The sequence below is a fragment of the Rana temporaria genome, chromosome 3 (genome assembly GCF_905171775.1).
Source record: "Rana temporaria chromosome 3, aRanTem1.1, whole genome shotgun sequence".
Taxonomy (NCBI): Eukaryota; Metazoa; Chordata; class Amphibia; order Anura; family Ranidae; genus Rana; species Rana temporaria.
Genome location: NC_053491.1, coordinates 483,613,640 through 483,631,836, shown reverse-complemented (window position 1 = coordinate 483,631,836; position 18,197 = coordinate 483,613,640). Strand labels below are relative to the sequence as shown.

Below are 18,197 nucleotides of genomic sequence, written 5' to 3'. Positions count from 1 at the left end.
TGTCCTTAGGAGATATTCGGGAGCTGTTTGAGCCAGGCCTGGCAAAGGTTTTTTTCTGTATTAGCTGTTCTGCAGAACTGCCCGCTAGGGGGAGCTCGCGAGCATAGACTGCCTATAATAACTGATACTTAACAATATTACCTTTTAGTTTGGGGTTTCTTTTCTTTATTTGTTGACTCTTGCAAAGGGCCCTTGCACAGTCATTTTTATGTCAATACCTGTGTATGTTTAACCTGTTATTCAAACCCCTTTATCCTCTTTACCATACGCAAAGTAAAGCTATCCTTTTGGTTTGACTATATTAATTGTGTTAGGTGTGTTTACTCTTGGGAGCCGACAACTGGAGAAAGTAACAGTGTTATCGTATTACCATTGCTTGTTTTATGTATGCTATTGTGGCCCCACCCAAGTAGGGGTCACAATACTATTGCATTTATCTGGTGTGCCAAGGGAGGGTTCGAGACAATTGAAGGGGGTGAATTGATTAATGAGTAGATCCCAAATCTAACCAGCGGCTCCTGCGGGGGTAGCGCTACACGTGGGGGCTCGTCCGGGATTCTACTTCTCAAAACAAAAACAAAAAATTCCCCTCATATTGAACCTCAACCCTTGCCAAGATCAGCCATGGATGCCGCTGCTGCATCCAAATGGTGCAGATAAGAGAATGTTGCTTTGAAGAGTGGCCTAGTGGTCGAAATCAGGGGAGAAGTCTGGACAGAGGAAGAATTACTCCCAGTCCTGATAACTTTATCCAAAGACAGAAAGCCATGGATAATAGACCTACGGGTAGACAACACAAACCCTTCCAGATAATTTCAAAGGTGTCAGTTTAAAGACACCAGGCAGTGTTGAACTCTTTTGACACAGCCTGCAGAGGAACAAGACGGTCCTACTTCCTCTAGTGCACCGGCCCCCGAAGGGGTTAAAGAACAAAAGACAGAGGGGTCTGACCCAACACCACTAAACTCTTGGTCCAGAATTACGTGCTGTTTTGGGAGAAATTGTGGCTCAGTATAAGAAAGATTCCCCAGATTACCCAATAACAGGATACAGGAAGCTCAGAACCTTCTCAGGGAGACAACCAGTACCATCCTCGGAGGATGGATTTGAAGAATGGCTGGACCATGCCACTCAGGCTCTGGAAGAGTGGGAAATTCCAGAGAAGCATAAAAAACAAAGGATTATGGAGAGCCTCAGGGGACCAGCATTGGAGGCCATACGTAACCTTAAACTCAGCAAAAAGGACTGTGTTGCACAGGACTATCTAGATGTTTTGCAGAGTGTATTTGGAAGGACTAAGAACACCAATGAGCTCCATTATCAACTAGAGCACTGTTTTCAGAAACAAGGGGAGAAGTTATCCGAGTTTGTTGGCCGCTTAGATAAAATCTTGCATCAGATCCTACTGAAGAAGGGAATGGATCCAACAAAAGTGGATGAGTTCAGGGCCCAACAAGTTATAAGAAGGGCTCAGCCAATGAATCCCATTGCTCTTGGCAACCCTGGCACGAGTTTGTGTAGTGGCCACTGAGAACAGTGACCCTCAGGTTGAGCTACTGAGGACACAAGTGTCTCAACTGATGGAGATGGTGGTCGCCTTGACCAGTCAAGTGGAGGTTCTTCCTTACCAAACCAAAAGGGAAGAGCTGGAGAAGCCCGCCTATAGGCAGAATGATCAATCAAGGAGACCCAGGAGATTCATATTCTGTTTCAACTGTGGAGGAGTACGACATACAAAGGAAGTTTGCCCCAGCCCAGCCAAGAATGGTCAACCAATGTACAAGCCGGCGGAAAACTTCAGAGGGCCCCGGTGAAGGAGTCAACCGGGTGCCTGCCTACTGTAGACAACTCCAAAGTAACAAAAGAAGCAGAAAAGCAAGGCAAGGAGGGAAAACCCAGTCCAAGGCCACCTCATACCCCTCCCCTGTGTGGACGTGTGGAAGCCAAAAAGAGCCCTCATAAGAAGGGAGTGAGGGTGCAGGTCACAGAGAAAAAAGGGAAAACTACACCCCAGAGGCTTCCTGAAAACTTAGTGGGGCCTTCCCCATTAGTCTCTATCCAAGTGGAAGGAATCTACACAAAGGCCCTCCTGGATACTGGAGCTCAAGTGACTCTCCTGTATAGAGACTTTAATGATCGATACCTCTCTCACCCGCCCTTACAAAAACTGGAAGATCTGGAAATATGGGGTATTGGAACTCAGAGTTTCCCCTAAGACGGGTACGTACCCATTCGCTTGACCTTTGATCCTTCGGTGGCAGGTGCAGCAGAGACCTTTGACACCTTAGCAGTAGTCTGCCCTCGACCACCAGGGGCCCAACAGAGTTCCCTCATTATAGGGACCAACACCGACTTGGTCAGAAGACTTTTGCTCCCTCTAGCTGAAGTAGCAGAGACCCCATCACGGAAAGTCCATCCAATGTTGCGGAGGGTTTACCAGCAGTTGGTGATGGAGAAGAAGGCCACTGAAGAAGGAGTGGGGAAGATCTGGCGGCTGGACAAGACAGCGAAGATCTTACAACCAGGTGAAGTGACCTGTTTGAGGGCCTCGGTAAAGCTTACCTGATCTCAGCCAGGCCCGTTTCTTGTCCTTGAGCCTGACCCTGCCTGACACTCGGAAGGAGTGGAAGTGATACCTGAGGTGATCCCCTTGAAGGTGTTGGAGAGAAATCGTCTAATAGTGTCCGTCAGCATCAGGAATGCTACTGCCAGCCCTGTGGATGTGCCAGCCAGAATGCTACTGGGCCGGGTACAGCAAGCCACCCAAGTCGCCCCCTCTGACCTAGAGGAGGGGAAGAAGATTGAAGATCTAAAGAAGTTCCACCAACCTAATGGCACTGGCCTCCCACCAGAATGGGAAGAAAGGGCAAAAGCCCAACTTGACAGGTGGCAGAAAATCTTTTCAAAAACTGAGTTTGATGTTGGGTGTGCGAAGAGTGCCACCCACAGGATTCGACTAAAGGAGGATAAACCCTTCAGGGAGCGAGTCCGGAGAGTCCCTCTGACAGATTTGGAAGACCTCCGAGAGCAACTGGCAGAGTTAAAAAGGACAGGAACCATCAGAGAGTCCAGAAGCCATTATGCTTCTCCCATAGTGGTGGTGAGGAAGAACGGCTCATTGAGGTTATGCATTGACTATAGAACCCTCAACAAGCAAACCATACCTGATCAGTACACCACATCTCGGATTGAAGATGCTTTTCAAAGTCTGTCAGGAGCCAAATGGTTCAGTGTAATGGATTTAAATAGTGGTTATTACCAAATTCCCATGCACCCGGAAGACAGAGAGAAGATGGCTTTCATCACCCCAGTGCGTTTCTTTGAGTTCAACCGCATGCCACAGGGATTGTCAGGTGCCCCAGCCACTTTCCAGAGATTGATGGAGAAGACAGTAAGGGACATGAACCTGATCGAAGTGTTGGTGTACTTGGATGACATTATTGTGTTCGGAAAGACTCTGGAAGAACACGAACAGAGATTAGAGAAAGTGCTAAAACGGCTTCATGACGAAGGCCTCAAGCTTTCCAGAGAAAAATGTCAGTTTTACCAACCGTCTGTTCACTACCTTGGCCACATTGTCTCTGCAGAAGGGATATCGACAGACCCAGAAAAATTGGAAGCAGTTACCTCTTGGCCTAGGCCAACCAATGTGACGGAGTTACGGTCATTTCTGGAATTCTGCTCCTATTACAGGAGGTTTGTGGAAGGGTTTGCAAAGATCGCAAGGCCTTTAAACGAATTGTTGAAGACAGAAGATGAAGATGACGCTTCTGAATCAGAAAGGCCGGTGAAGATCAATCTGGGGCCTCGAAGTCCAAAGAGTCCATCCGTAACCAATGGAACCCCAAGTGTGAAGAGGCGTTTGTTCAGCTCAAAAAGAACTTAACCACTGCTCCTGTTCTGGCCTATGCGGATACCTCTAAACCTTATGAGTTGCACGTGGACGCCAGTAGAGAGGGACTAGGAGGAGTATTATACCAAGAACACAGTGGTTATCTACGCCCATTAGCCTATGTGAGCAGGAGTCTAACTTCATCCGAAAATAATTATCCCACTCACAAACTTGAATTCTTGGCCCTGAAATGGGCTGTCATAGATAAGCTTAAGGATTACTTATACGGGCCAAGTTTGTGGTAAGAATTGACAACAACCCACTCACTTACTTGGATGTAACAGGACAAAGATGGTTGGCAGCCCTCTCAGGATTAAATTTTAGCCTGAAATACCGACCAGGTGTGGGAAACAGAGATGCAGATGCTCTCTCCAGAAGGCCCAGTGGATCGATTGTCTCTGAGAAAGAGTGGACTCAAATAACCTTTGAGGGGGTGCGAGCTCTGTGCCAAGGAACAGAGTTACAGATAAAAGGAGGACCCAGAGCCGAGAAAATTGGAGTTTCGGCAGTGGGAGTACCCAAGTTCTACTGTAATGTGACTCAAATGGGAAGCGAGGACCTACCCAAATTGTCAAAGAAAGATCTAAGGAAAGATCAAGAAGAAGATCCCCTTGGAAAGTTGGTCCTAGAGGCTTTGGAAGACCAAGACCCAGGTGTGCTTCTTACCAGTCCCTCAAGAGAAGCACGGCTGGTGCATAAAGAGTGGGACAGGCTGCAGCTCCATCAAGGGGTGGTCTACCAAAGGGGCCCCTCTGATGGTCCCTAAGAGAAATGGCAGATGTTCCTGCCCAGTAAACACCGAGAGACCATCCTAGCTGCACTTCATGACCAGCATGGCCATCTGAGCCCTGAGAGAACTTTCCAGTTAGTCAGAGACAGGTTTTACTGGCCTGGCATGAGGGCTGAAGTTGAGGGATATTGCCATTCTTGCATCTGGTGTATCCAAAGAAAGACTTTACCCTGACAACCTGCCCCAATGGGCCATCTTCAAAGTCAGGGTCCATTGGAACTGGTGTGCATAGATTTTCTCTGCCTGGAGCCTGACTTGAGTGGAGTAGGAAATGTCCTAGTGGTGACCGACCATTTCACTAGATATGCTCAAGCATATCCAACTAAGGATCAGAAGTCTTCGACAGTAGCAAAAGTACTGGTGGAAAAATTCTTTGTGCACTATGGATTACCACCATCCATTCTGACCAGGGGAGAGACTTCGAAAGTAGGCTAATAAAGAAGCTGTTGGATTTGCTGAACATAGACAAAACCAGAACTACTCCTTATCATCCTCAAGGGGATGCTCAGCCTGAACGCTTTAACAGGACTCTTCTGAATATGTTGGGTACCCTGAGCTCAGAAAAGAGGCAACACTGGAGCAAGCATGTAGCTGCCATCGTGCATGCATATAATTGCACTATGAATGATGCAACTGGATACTCACCCTACCGTTTAATGTTTGGACGGGAAGCCTGATTACCAGTTGACTTAGCTTTTGGAGTATCCCTGGATCATACATCCGCAACTTCCCATAAGGGTTATGTAGACCGACTAAGAAGAAGTTTAAAAACAGCTTATGAGAAGGCCCATGCTAGTTCAGATAAACTTGAGCAGAGGAATAAAAGGAACTTTGACTTGAGAGTCAGGATTCAAGACTTACAGCCAGGAGACCGAGTATTATTGAGGAATCTGGGTATCCCAGACAAAACATAAATTAGCTGACCGTTGGAAGTCCCAACCATATATTGGCCCGCATTCACATACATCGTCACATATTTATGCCGCTGTAGCGTATCTTTTTTACGCTACGCCGACGCAGCGCAGAGAGACAAGCACTGGATTCACAAAGCCAGTGCTGCCAAATCTGCGCTGGGTTTCTTAGGCGTAAGTTGTCGTAAGTGGAAGTCGGCGTGAGCCATGCTAATGAGGCGTGACCCCATGCAAATGATGGGCCGAGCGCCAGATAGATACAAATAACGAACGGCGCATGTGCCGTCCCGTGGACGCATCCCAGTGCTCATGCTCAGAATCACGTCGGAACAAATGCCTAAGATACGACGGATCACTGCCTACGGCGTGAATGTAACCTACGCCCAGCCATATTCACGTACAACGTAAATGACGTAATATACGAAGGCTTGTGTTCCCTGGTCCATACCTTTGCATGGGTTGCGCCTCATATATGGGGAATAACTTTACGCCAGATGTACGACTTACACAAACCGCGTATATTATGCGCCGGGCTCACGTACGTTCGTGAATCGACGTATCTCCCTCATTTCCATATTTTAATAGGAAATCAATGGGAGCACCAGATGCGTCCAGCGTAAATATGCGCCCACGATACGCCGGTGTAGGCAAGTTACGTCGGTCGGATGAAGCCTATTTTTAGGCGTATCTCAGTTTGTGGGCACGGCGCATAGATACAACGGCGCATATTTACACTTACGCGGCGTATCTCGAGATACGTCGGCGTAAGTGCTTTGTGAATCCGGGCCATTGTGTGCAAACAGTTGCCTGGTCTTCCCGTATACCAGATCAGACTGGAAAGAAGTGTGGGTCCTTTAAAAACTTGGCACAGGAATCACCTGTTGCCCCTCACTGAGACTGTTCGAATACCTCCTGAGTAATGTTAGGAATAATGCACAGTGTTTGTTGCCTTGCATAATCTAACAAACTTTTCTCCACTTGTATTTACAAAGCATGTATCAGAATACATACTGTTGTCCTCTTTGGGGACCAAAGACTTTGAGTGGGGGGAGTGTGTAGTGGGGTCATACTATCATGGACTATTGATAGCCTGAATCTCCACCGGGGTCCAGTTACACTTGTACATACGTGTTTATATTTCTTTAAAAAAACAATGCATTGTGGGATCAGAAGTACCAGGAGATATGGACTCCATTGACCTTTAGTAGGAACAGACTACACTTCCCACAATGCCTTGCCCTTTTGGAGCACATGACACCTCCGCACAGCCTTATGGGGGAGGTTACTTAAAGGCAAGGAGGAGCTGACTTCGCTCTCTCGGAACCTGCATCTTCTCCTCTGCGGAGCTGTGAAGAGCACCAGAGCCGAGCTGTTGGGCCTGGAGCCTGGATCCACCGGAAGACCAACCATCTGGAGGGAAGCAAGACCAAGGGTGTCCAGCTCGTGTTCACGGAGGCCAGAGAAGCTCGCCATCTGACTATCGTAGCAGTGGGAAGTCCAATACCGGAGACCGTGTGTTGCGGAGCGGTGACTGATTGGCGCGTCTTTGTGAAGGACTCAGGCGGACCGGGCCTGCTCGGGTGAGAGGGCACATTCCCAAGTTTCAATACCACTTCAGCTTATAACTTAACGTTACTCCATAAACCGGGAGCCACGTGTTGATCTCTGACTGAATCAGAGAGGCCTAACAAGTTGAGAGTCATCACTTTGGCCATCACTTTGTTGTGTACCTATAGGTATCATAATGCATGTTCCCCTTCCGAAAGGATTGTCCATAAATTGCAACCCAAAAATACATATTTTTGGGTCAACTCGCCTTAACACCCATCTTTGCCATAATAAATGACTCCATCTATTCATGTGGCCTATAGCTCGTTACCAGTTAAGTAATTCACTCATTAATGCAATGTCTGAATGTATATGCTATTACCATACCCCTTTGGGGTTATTTACTCTGTACTTTGTATCTTTTATGTTTTTGATGTCCTGGGTGCACACTGATGCTCCCCTCCTCATTCCTCCCCCACCTCTCCATGTGGGGCGGGTGCCGCCACTTTCACAGGCTTCCCGACACGGCGGGGAGACGTGTTATTATTCACGATTCTCCCCATTGCTATGCTCCCATTAGGGTGTGCCATTCCACCTGTGGCCACCCGGGGGAACATTACCGTGTCGGCGGCATTCCTTGATCACCTCCAGAATTGCCATGATGCCGCATGCATGCATGGCCTCGGCCCTGCGTGCGTTTTTGCGTCAGGACATCACGCGATTGCGATGGAGGTGACGGCAGTGGCCGAAGCATCAGCTTACAGGAACGCCGAGGGAGTAAAGAGTTAACCAGCACGGGGCTGTGGTTGATGAGGGGGAGGGAAAAGACGACACCTGGCACTAATTGGCTTAGACCCTATTTAATGTGCCTTATTTTCCTGGGTTTGGTAATGATCCCAGAAGAGCTCCCTCCACACACTGACAGGATGTGAGCCCATGTGAGTACTTGATCCAGCATACTATATATATTCATATTATTTTTGCACACTATACTACACTTTGTAGTTATTTAGCAATATCATTACTGCCTTAAAATGCATACATCTACACTTATTTACAACTACCAGCACTGGGACATACTATCACACTGACCTTCACCATTCACACACACTTTCTTTTACTTCCTACATTTTTTACTTTCTGCTCATGTCACCTGATTCGCTAGATTTTTCTTGTTTTTTCAACTTTCACTACACATATTGCCGCTTTTTTTATTTTAATTTTTTATCTTTGCACATCATTGCACACACTAGTATTTCCAAACCCATACACAGTGCATTAACATGCACTCTGTACCTATACACCCTACACACACACATACACATTACTTTTGCACCACACATTTTTCTGTCATTTTTTCAATCACTTCATCCACCAGCAGCATGTTCACTCTGCATTCACTTGTATATTATACCTACCATGTCAATGGTTCTGGTATATTTAATAATAATAACATGATATTCTGATATGAGTATCAACAATACCTTCATACTCTATCATATTCTTTTATACATATTTATGCCAAGATCTTGTTAGTACACAATGACTTTATACTCTTATTACAAATACATATTGAATCATTATGGGTGTCGTCTGTTTTTCCTAGCCCCCCTCCCCCCCTTCTCGCAGGTTCACACCCGAGACTCCCTGCAAGCCTGTGTTTTGGTTGACTCCCGCCTGGAGTGATGGGGGACGTCCATCATGGGGACATTGGGATCCTTTGTCTGCACCACGGCCATCATCTCTGGTTACATGTCACCTTCTATATGCTTCGAGCGGTAAATATATCCTCACTATCTGTACTATGGGTGCCAGCATTTTACTTGAATGTTAGTATCCTAACATACTTTTTTTGACATCTTTCCAGAATACAAATCCCCCTGAAGAAGACCAAATTGTGGTCGAAACGCGTCGGAGTATTCTTATGGAAGCTACTTCATCAATGGCACTATATATTATTCCATTGTATCATTTAACATTTAATTGTTGTTGAGAAAGGTCTCCAACTGTCTGTAACCTGAATGTATTTTATATTACAACTATCTGCATTTTCATTACTCGTGATACAGAAACCTAGTAAAACATTTTTTTATATATTTCCATGTCTTTGAATTTAATATACCTTACACAATATGTCGCTTTAAAGCCCCCGGGGGGAATTTCTCCATTTTTGTCTCTACAACATTTTGGGGCGTGCGGCCCTTGGACTCTCAATATATGCGTTTTTCCTTGTCTCAACAAGTTGAGAGTTATACCAGCAGAGTTGACTGACGCTGACTGGAGATCGGTTCATCAGCATTGGTGTTCATCATACCCCTTTTGACTGAGTTTATTCCCTTCTTTACCTTTTGGATTACAATTTAAAAGTGCACTTACACTTACAGCGTAAGTGTAAGTGGGCGTCACCCCATGCAAATGATGGTCCGACCGTGTCGCAGTGGTTTACGGCGGGTGTATCTTAAACGGCGCATGCGCTGTGACGTGGACTAATTGACTGCACCCATCTGTGCATGATCACAACTACGCCCGGCGTAACCCCTAAGATACGCCGGCCCACCGCCTACGCCCAGTGCATAAATACGCCCAGACATGCGCACCTCAAGTGCAAAAGTACACAAGCATTCTTTTTGTGCTAGTACTTTTATTTCTTGAGGCATGTCTGCACCAGTGGTGACTGCTAAGTGTTGGAGGAAGCTCAATTTCACCCCTGAGGAGAAGGCACTTATTATCGAGGGCCTCAATAAGTACGGCGCGTGCCTATATGGGGCACGGAGTGGCACTACCAGCAAGGTGGAGAAAGATCAGATCCTGCTGGAGATAACGACACAGGTGAATGCCCTTGGCGTGGAGGCTAGGACCCCCAGGGATATAATGAAAAAGATCAATGATCTGCGGCGTCTTGTTAAAGAAAAGCTGGCAAAGACCCGGAGGCATGCCAGTGGCACAGGAGGTGGACCAGCCACCAACATCACCCTCACTCCTGATGAGCTGGTGATTGCCCGATGCCTGGTTGAGGGCCTGGAGGGATATGATTCGGTTGATCAGCCCTTGAGGACAGGTATGTGTGTTTTATCTTCTCTCCGGTGTGGCATGTGAGGGGGTGCAAGGGAACATGTGACAAGTGTGTGGGTCCACAAACATGTGAATGTTTTCTGTCATCCACAGATGTCCAGGAGGGAGCTGGGCCATCATCGGCTGCTGGGCGACCGACGCCATCCCTGGAGGAGAGTGCCCCCACCTCACCTGTGGAGGAAGTAGAGGAGGAACAGGTCACTATGGAGGAAGGTTTTTTTCATAGTGGAGGAGACCCCCATACCAGTGCACTCCCAAACCTCCTCCCCCATCAGGGATAGCCCCTCAAGGGCCACCCCCCATCAGGGAAAGCCCCTCAAGGGCCACCCCATCCAGCCTCCCCCAAGCCTCTCCTTCCCCAAGGAAGGCTACATGAAAAACAAGGGGTGTTGGAGGCATTGGAGGAGAATTTGGCAAGGGACGAGGCACGTCAAACCAGCCATATGGGTGCCTTAGTGGGGGACCTGCACCATGTGGCAGAGAGCCTGGCCTCCTCGGCCCAGACCCAGGCTGCCTGTACCCTAGCTGTGCAGCAGGCCCTCACCCAGCAGGCGGATCATAATTTCACCATCAATGACAGCCTGCAGGATGTGGTCGGAAACGGCACAGCAATTGTGACCTGTCTGGGGGAACTGCAGGCCACCACATCAGGCCTTGTAACGGAGGTCCGGAGCCTGGCAGAGGCAGTCCAGGACACAATGGCCATGCAGGTGGAGGGGAGGAGCCTGGCAGCTGCCGTACAAGAGGAGGGGAGGCAGACATGCAGGCCAGGAGCCTAGGCACCAGGCGCAGCCCACGACAGGGCAGATTTATTTTTTGGTTCTCTTTTATGCTCTAGTGATGAGTTTTTGGTTTTATTTGTATACTCAGGTGATGAGTGTTTATTTTTATTTAAACTCAGGTTATGAGTTGTCTTTTTTTTTCTAATTCCTGCACACGGGGAGAAATGCAGGCTACAGTGTGACTGGTGAGTGAATGTGGGGGTGACATTCCTGCCGGCAAAGGGGTGTCACCCTGGGTCGTTGGGGAGAAGTGATCCCCACGACCGTGTGAATGTGGTATGAATGGACAGCGACATAATTGGGGCCTTGGCGTGGTGTTGCTGCTCCCAAGTCCTGCATGGTGGACTTGGGCTAATCCAATGTGATGTGGATGTGGTGTGTGTGAGCTAGGGACCACAGTGGTGTGCATGCATGCATTCTCCTTGCGCCATGATGAATGTGTGTGTTTAACGTGCAAAGAAGCCTACCACGAGGCATCTCCTGACTGCTCTTCCCTCAGCAGATGGGGTAGCCTCGGTTAGGGGGGGACTTTGGGGTTCGGGGGTCAGGTCATCACATATGTCAATCTCCAGGCCCTTTCTCATGGCGTAGTTGTGTAGCATGCAACATGCACCGATGATCTGGCTCACAAAGTTTGGGGAATACAACAGGGTCCCCCCGGACTTATCCAGGCATCGGAAACGGGACTTCAGGATGCCAAAGGTGCGTTCCACTACTGGACGGGTACGTATGTGTGCAGCATTGTATTTTCTCTCTCCTCTGGTTTGGGGATTCCGGTATGGAGTCATGAGATGGGGTCCAAGTGCATATGCAGAGTCACCTGGAAGGGAAAAGACAGGAGGATGTTAGTCGTGCATGTGCCCCTGGTGATGTCAACATCATGGGGTCGGACAGTCATGCCTGACTCCCATGTCACTCACCAACCAGCCAGCTGTTCCCGTACACGTTCTGTTCAAATTCTGTTGGGATGTTGCTTTGACAGTATATGTAGCTGTTGTGGCTGGCCCCTGGGTGTTTGGCACGGACATGCCATATGAGGCATTGGGCATCAGCTATCACCTGTACGTTGATGGAATGCCAATGCTTCCGATTGCGGTATATGTGCTCTGTGGCTTGGGGGGGCCGTAGTGCCACATGTGTGCAATCAATGGCCCCCACGGTGCGTGGGAATCCTGCAATTATGTAGAAATCCTGCATTGCCTTCTGCCCCAGATGCTCATGGGTGGGTCTGATGATGTGGTGGGACATGCGTCTGAGGATTGCGGGGACTACCTGGTGCACACATCTGCTCATGGTGGATTGTGACATCCCAGCCACTACTCCACTTGTACACTAAAAAGATCCACTTGCAAGGAAATGCAGTGTTGCCAGTACTTTGACCAGTGGCTGCACTTCATGTAGGGCTGAATCTGAATATGCGATACACCTCCGAATCCCCCATGCCAAAGACGTCTATGCGTGTGCGGTATATCCTCTCCCGTGCCCTCCTACGTGCCTGTAGACGCAGTAGTGCTATGACCACTGCTGCCCCTGGCATGTTTGCATACAGATGTGTTGTCATGCAAGTGTGGTTGCTCCGCTCGTCCGTAACGGTGCTGCTGTAGCTGCTCTCCAGCTGACCTGTGCAACTCTGGTGCAAAGTTACCCCTGCTTTATGAGGGTTAACTTTACGCCGGACGATGCACTTACGCGCACCGTGCGTAGCCTGCGCCGGCCAAATGTACGTTTCTGAATCGCCGTATCTCACTCATTTGCATATTTGAATAGGAAATCAATGGGAGCACCAGATGCGTCCAGCGTAAATATGCGCCTACGATACGCCGGCGTAGGAAATTTACATTGGTCGGAAGAAGCCTGTTTTCAGGCGTATCTTGTGTTCTGGGTACGGCGCACAGATACGACGGCGCTAATTTACACTTACGCGTCGCATATCAAGATACGTCGCCGTAAGTGCTTTCTGAATCCGGGCCATTACCTTTTAGTTTGGGGTTTCTTTCCTTTTTTTGTTTACTCTTGCAAAGGGCCCTTGCAGAGTCATTTTTATGTTAATACCTGTTTATGTTTAACCTGTTATTCAAACCCCTTTATCCATATGCAAAGTAAAGCTATCCTTTTGGTTTGACTATATTAATTGTGTGAGGTGTGTTTATTCTTGGGAGCCGCCAACTGGAGTAGGTAACAGTGTTATCGTATTACCATTGCATGTTTTACGTATGCTATTGTGGCCCCACCCAAGTAGGGGTCACAATACTATTGCATTTATCTGGTGTGCCAAGGGAGGGTTCGAGCCAATTGAAGGGGGTGAATTGATTAATGAGAGTAGATCCCAAATCTAACCAGCAGCTCCTGCGGGGGTAGCGCTACATAAAGATAATCAAAGCTCCCAACTTTGAGAGAAAGAGAGAAAGATAGGTGTAAAGTCCATGTGTGTCCAATTCTGGGACATTCGTGTTCACAGGTGCAGCACCTAGCCCCGCTGCCTGCAGCCTGTCGCAGTCTTGGAAAGGCTGACATACACTGCAGCTGGATGGGGCTGAACACTCTACTGCCTTAGGCCGGGTTCACACTGGTACGACAAACACTCCGACATTGGTATCTCATGTCGCATGACGTGTGAAAATCAACGTTTCCCTATGTGAGCCATCTTAACTGGTCTGACACAAGTCAGTCCGACTTTGAAAATGTTCCCTATACTTATTTGATCCTACTTCAGCCCATTGAATATCACTGAAGTTGGACACCATCTTGACTCATCTGACTTCCCGGCAACCCTGGCCATTGGTTGTCGGGGTCTGCGGGCAAGGGGCTTATCGGAACCTGGATCCCGGCCCCCCACCCTATGTGAATGAGTATGGGGTACATTGTACCCCTACCCATAAAAAAAAGTGTCAAAAATAAAACACATTTCACATATTTTTTAATTAATTTGATAAGGCAGCTCCATCGTCTCTTCCGATCTGTTCTCCGCTCTCCGGCTCTTCTGCCTCCTCTGCTGACGTCTTTTGTCTCTGTTGGTTCTTCTCCACTCTCCGGTTCTTCTCCAGGCTGAGACTGGAATTCAGACTTTCCTGACAGACTCCATGGCAGCCTACGTGTGGGTTAATCCCGCCTCTCATACCTCATAGGACCCTTCTCCCATAAATCTTTGCTTCTAGCCAGAGACCGTGTTCCTTTTTTTGTCCTCCTCCTAGGACCAAAGTATGTTTTTTTGTCATTACCTTAAAGATTCTGAAATACGGTTCAGCCTGACGCACAAGTTTGATGGTTTTATCCTCTATGGATCCCAGCAATCCCAGCTATTAGCAGGGTGGATTCGGGTGATATTTGCGATGCCATGAAGAGCTTACTAGCCTGGCCATTGGCAGGCAAGCGGCAATTTGGCCAAACGTCCTGACTATTAGCAGGAGGCCCTTCTGACTGAGATTCGCCCAGGTCACCCAGATCGTGCACTGATGGTTGTCCCCATGGTTCCAGGCTGACCAGGATCACGCTGCGGTATCGTATGAAAGATTTATTACCTGTTCATGGCAGCGGTTTTTGTGTGTTGTTTGTCCATGGCGGCTGGAGCGCATCTGCGTTCCAGTCCGCCGCGTCTTCCGGGTGTCTGCGCAGCTGCGAGCCTCGTCCGAGATCGAGGATTGGTTCGCGCATGTGCAGTTCCGGACACAGCGGCGCTCGCGCATGCGCGTTGGGCTCTGCTGGGCGGCGTCGGCTCCGCCGTACGTACGCCAAGGGGGCGCGGTGACGTCATCAGCGGCGCCAAGTTTAAAAAGCTGTCAGATTCAGCTTTTTCCTTGGGTTGCCCTGCGGATTGACAGCAAGCTTCCCGGTGTCTGCTCTTGTGACTACCAAGGTAGGAAGTGATTGCTACTCCTCTCTATGACTGGCTGACTCTTCTATTTTGGGTATTGATGGATCTACTTTGTTTTCAGCTGCCAAGTCTTAGCTATGGACGTGTCATCGCCCCCCAGTGGCCAACACTTGCTCTGCAGGTAGGAATTATTTTTCCTTCTGCTTAGTTTGGGTGCCTTGTTTTCTCTTAAAAGATTTTTTTATATGTATTTTTTGTACTCTGTTTTTCTTTCCCAGTCCTTCTAGGTCTGAAAATAGACAGTCAGCACGTGAAGATGATAAAACTAAACGTCATTCCTCTTCAAGTTCTAGACGTCCAAGATCCTCCTCTAGACATCGTAGTAGGGAGTCCAGGTCCGGGCGCCACTCTCATGGTCATTCCAGCCACTCTAGAAGCAGAGTTTGTTGGGGGTGCAAATCCCAGGTGCCAGATGGAAAATCTCTGTGTGAACCATGCTATGCCCGGGCCATGAGAGAGAGAGGGGATGAAGGTCTTCAAGTAGAAGCGATGGTCAGAAAGGTGGTACAGGAGTCCCTAAACAAAGCTGAACCCACGGCTTCAGTGGTTCCTCCATCTGACCCATTACCAGTTCCCATGCAGTTGGATTCTGAAGCTCCAGGTCCCTCTAGGCTTTATCGCTCCGCTAGTGAAACCTCTCTCTGTGAGGTTGAGGAATCTAACAATATCTCTGGTTTTGATTTTTCTCTGGTTCCAAATCTAGTAAAGGCAGTAAAAGACGCCTTGAAGTGGGAAGAGCCTGTTGAGGCACCCTCTAAACAAAGACAATTCTTTAAACAACTTCAGAAGGAGCGCCCAAACTTTCCTTTTCTGGAAGAACTCGGGGGAATTATTTCGGATGAATGGACTGGAGTAGAAAGAAAGAATTCTTTGCTCTCCAAAGTGGCAAAAATGTATCCATTTAAGAATGAGGATGTTAAGCATCTGGAGTCTGCCCCTCTGGTTGATGCAGCCCTAATGAGGTTGGTAAAACACGTCACACTTCCTTTGGAGGATTCCGTCTCATTCAAAGATGGGTTAGAGAGGAAGATAGATACGGACCTTAAACGTATCTATATCACAGCGGGCATGACTTGCAAACCGGCCCTGGCTCTCGCAGCTTTATCTAAAGCAATGGAGATTTGGTCAGAAGAAATAGATTCTTCCGTGTCAAGTATCTCTGAGGATCTAGCCGGAAGCATGCCGCTTCATGAGCTGAAAATGGCTTCAGTCTTTCTGGGGGAAGCTTCCCTTGACATTATTCGCTTAGTGGCTCGTGTCATGCTCTCCTCTGTTACAGCCAAGCGGGCCTTGTGGCTCCGTCCTTGGCTAGCTGATCCAGCCTCTAAACAGGCTTGGTGCCGTATTCCCTTTCAGGGTTCTTCCCTGTTTGGCAATAAGCTTGACAGTGCTATTACCCGGGCCACGGGCGGTAAGTCAGGTTTCCTTCCCCAAGATCGTCGCCTTCTGAGTCAGAGAAAATTTCAACCCAGGCACAATCAGGATCGTGCAAGAGAGGCTCGTAGTTATAGGCCCGGTCGTGACTTCAGAAGAAATTGGAGAAGAAACCAGCCATCAGGGCAAAAGCCCTCTAAAACAGCTTCTTCTGGGGGTCGTGAAGCCCCTAAATCCTTTTGATACAGGATTGGCTCAGACAGTTCAAGTCGGGGCCAGGTTACTCCAGTTCCGACATGTCTGGGCAGCCTCGGTAAAGGATTACTGGACGGTCAAAACAGTCTCTTTAGGCCATTCATGGACGTTCACCAAACCTCCCATGCTTCAGTTCATACCCACAGTCCTACCCTGCTTGGAAGAGAAGAGAAAGATCCTTCTGTCTTACACAAATTCCCTAATAGCCCAGGGTGCTGCCATACAAGTGCCAATGTCCGAGAGATTCCAGGGGATGTACTCACCCTTGTTCATGGTTCAAAAGAAATCCGGTTCTTGGAGACCCGTAATAGATCTTACGTACCTAAACACCTTCATAAAAAAGGAAAGGTTCAAGATGGAGTCATTGCTTACAATACGGCAGACGGTTCAACCCGGCGATTGGCTAGTCTCTATAGACCTGAAGGATGCGTACTTTCATGTTCCAATTGCAACAGAGTTCCAGAAATATCTCCGGTTTGCGGTAGACAATATTCATCTCCAATTTACATGTCTCCCGTTCGGGCTTACAACATCGCCTCGAGTATTTTCAAAACTCTTACTGGCCATTGTCGCCCTGATCAGAACCAAAGGAATCCGTCTACACCATTATCTAGACGATCTGCTGCTACTTTCCCAGTCCAAGGATCAGCTACTGCTACATCGGTCTCAAGTCATTTCTACCCTGACGGAGTTCGGTTGGCTTCTGAACCTAGAGAAGAGTCATCTAGAACCTACTCAAACTCTAATCTTTCTTGGAGCTCAATTCGATACGATAGAGAGCACAATCTCCTTGCCACTGGAGAAGATTCCAATAATCCGAGACAGAATTTGCCTGGCATTGTCTTCTCCTCTCCTCAGAGCCTCACAGTGCCTCAAAATAATAGGCACCATGGTATCTACAGCCCCCATGATGAAATGGGCACAGTGGAAGATGCGACCCTTTCAGAAGGGATTTCTCCAGCAATGGGATCCGAAGGCCCGAGATCATTTCGTTCGGATAACTCCATCTATGCGGGAAAGTCTCCCTTGGTGGCTCCTACGGGAAAATCTTCTCAACTGTCATTCGATAGCCCCAATTTCATGGATCACAATTACAACGGATGCCAGCAACAGAGGCTGGGGGGCACTCTGCTTGAAGGAAGTAGCTCAAGGAAAGTGGGTCCTTCCGTCCCAGAGGGTAGTGTCCAATGTCCTAGAACTTCGAGCAGCCTTTCATGCTCTACAAGCCTTCTTCCACTTAATCAAGGGGTCATCAGTCCTCCTGAGACTGGACAACACCTCAGCGGTGTCTTACATCAAGAGACAGGGGGGTACCCGCAGTCTCTCCCTATTGAAAGAAGTAGACCCGATCATGTCATGGGCTCAAACACATCTATTGAACTTGACAGCTGTATATCTTCCCGGGGTTCAGAACTCTCAGGCGGATTTCCTTTCCAGAAAGACGCTCGACAACAACGAGTGGTCTCTCCACAGCGAAGTCTTCAATTGGGTTCTATCTCTAGGGATTTCGCCAGAGGTAGATCTATTCGCATTCCCCGTGCAACTTCAAACTAAAGAGGTACTACACAAGATGTCGTTGCCCTCAAGCCTTCGGTGTGGACGCCCTGACGGACCAGTGGAGGTTCCAGAAAGCATATGCCTTTCCCCCCAACGCCTGTCATTCTTCGTTTTCTGTCGAGACTCAGATGGGAGAGAGTCGAGA

At 48.3% G+C, this 18,197-nt stretch overlaps 1 long non-coding RNA gene across 1 annotated transcript; it reads left to right on the top strand.

The window, feature by feature from the left end:
- Positions 1-7,840: 7,840 nt before the first annotated feature.
- Positions 7,841-9,237, top strand: LOC120933700. The gene is made up of 3 exons (XR_005748123.1): positions 7,841-8,079; positions 8,748-8,919; positions 9,009-9,237. It is a non-coding gene; the product is annotated as an uncharacterized LOC120933700 (long non-coding RNA).
- Positions 9,238-18,197: the final 8,960 nt, after the last annotated feature.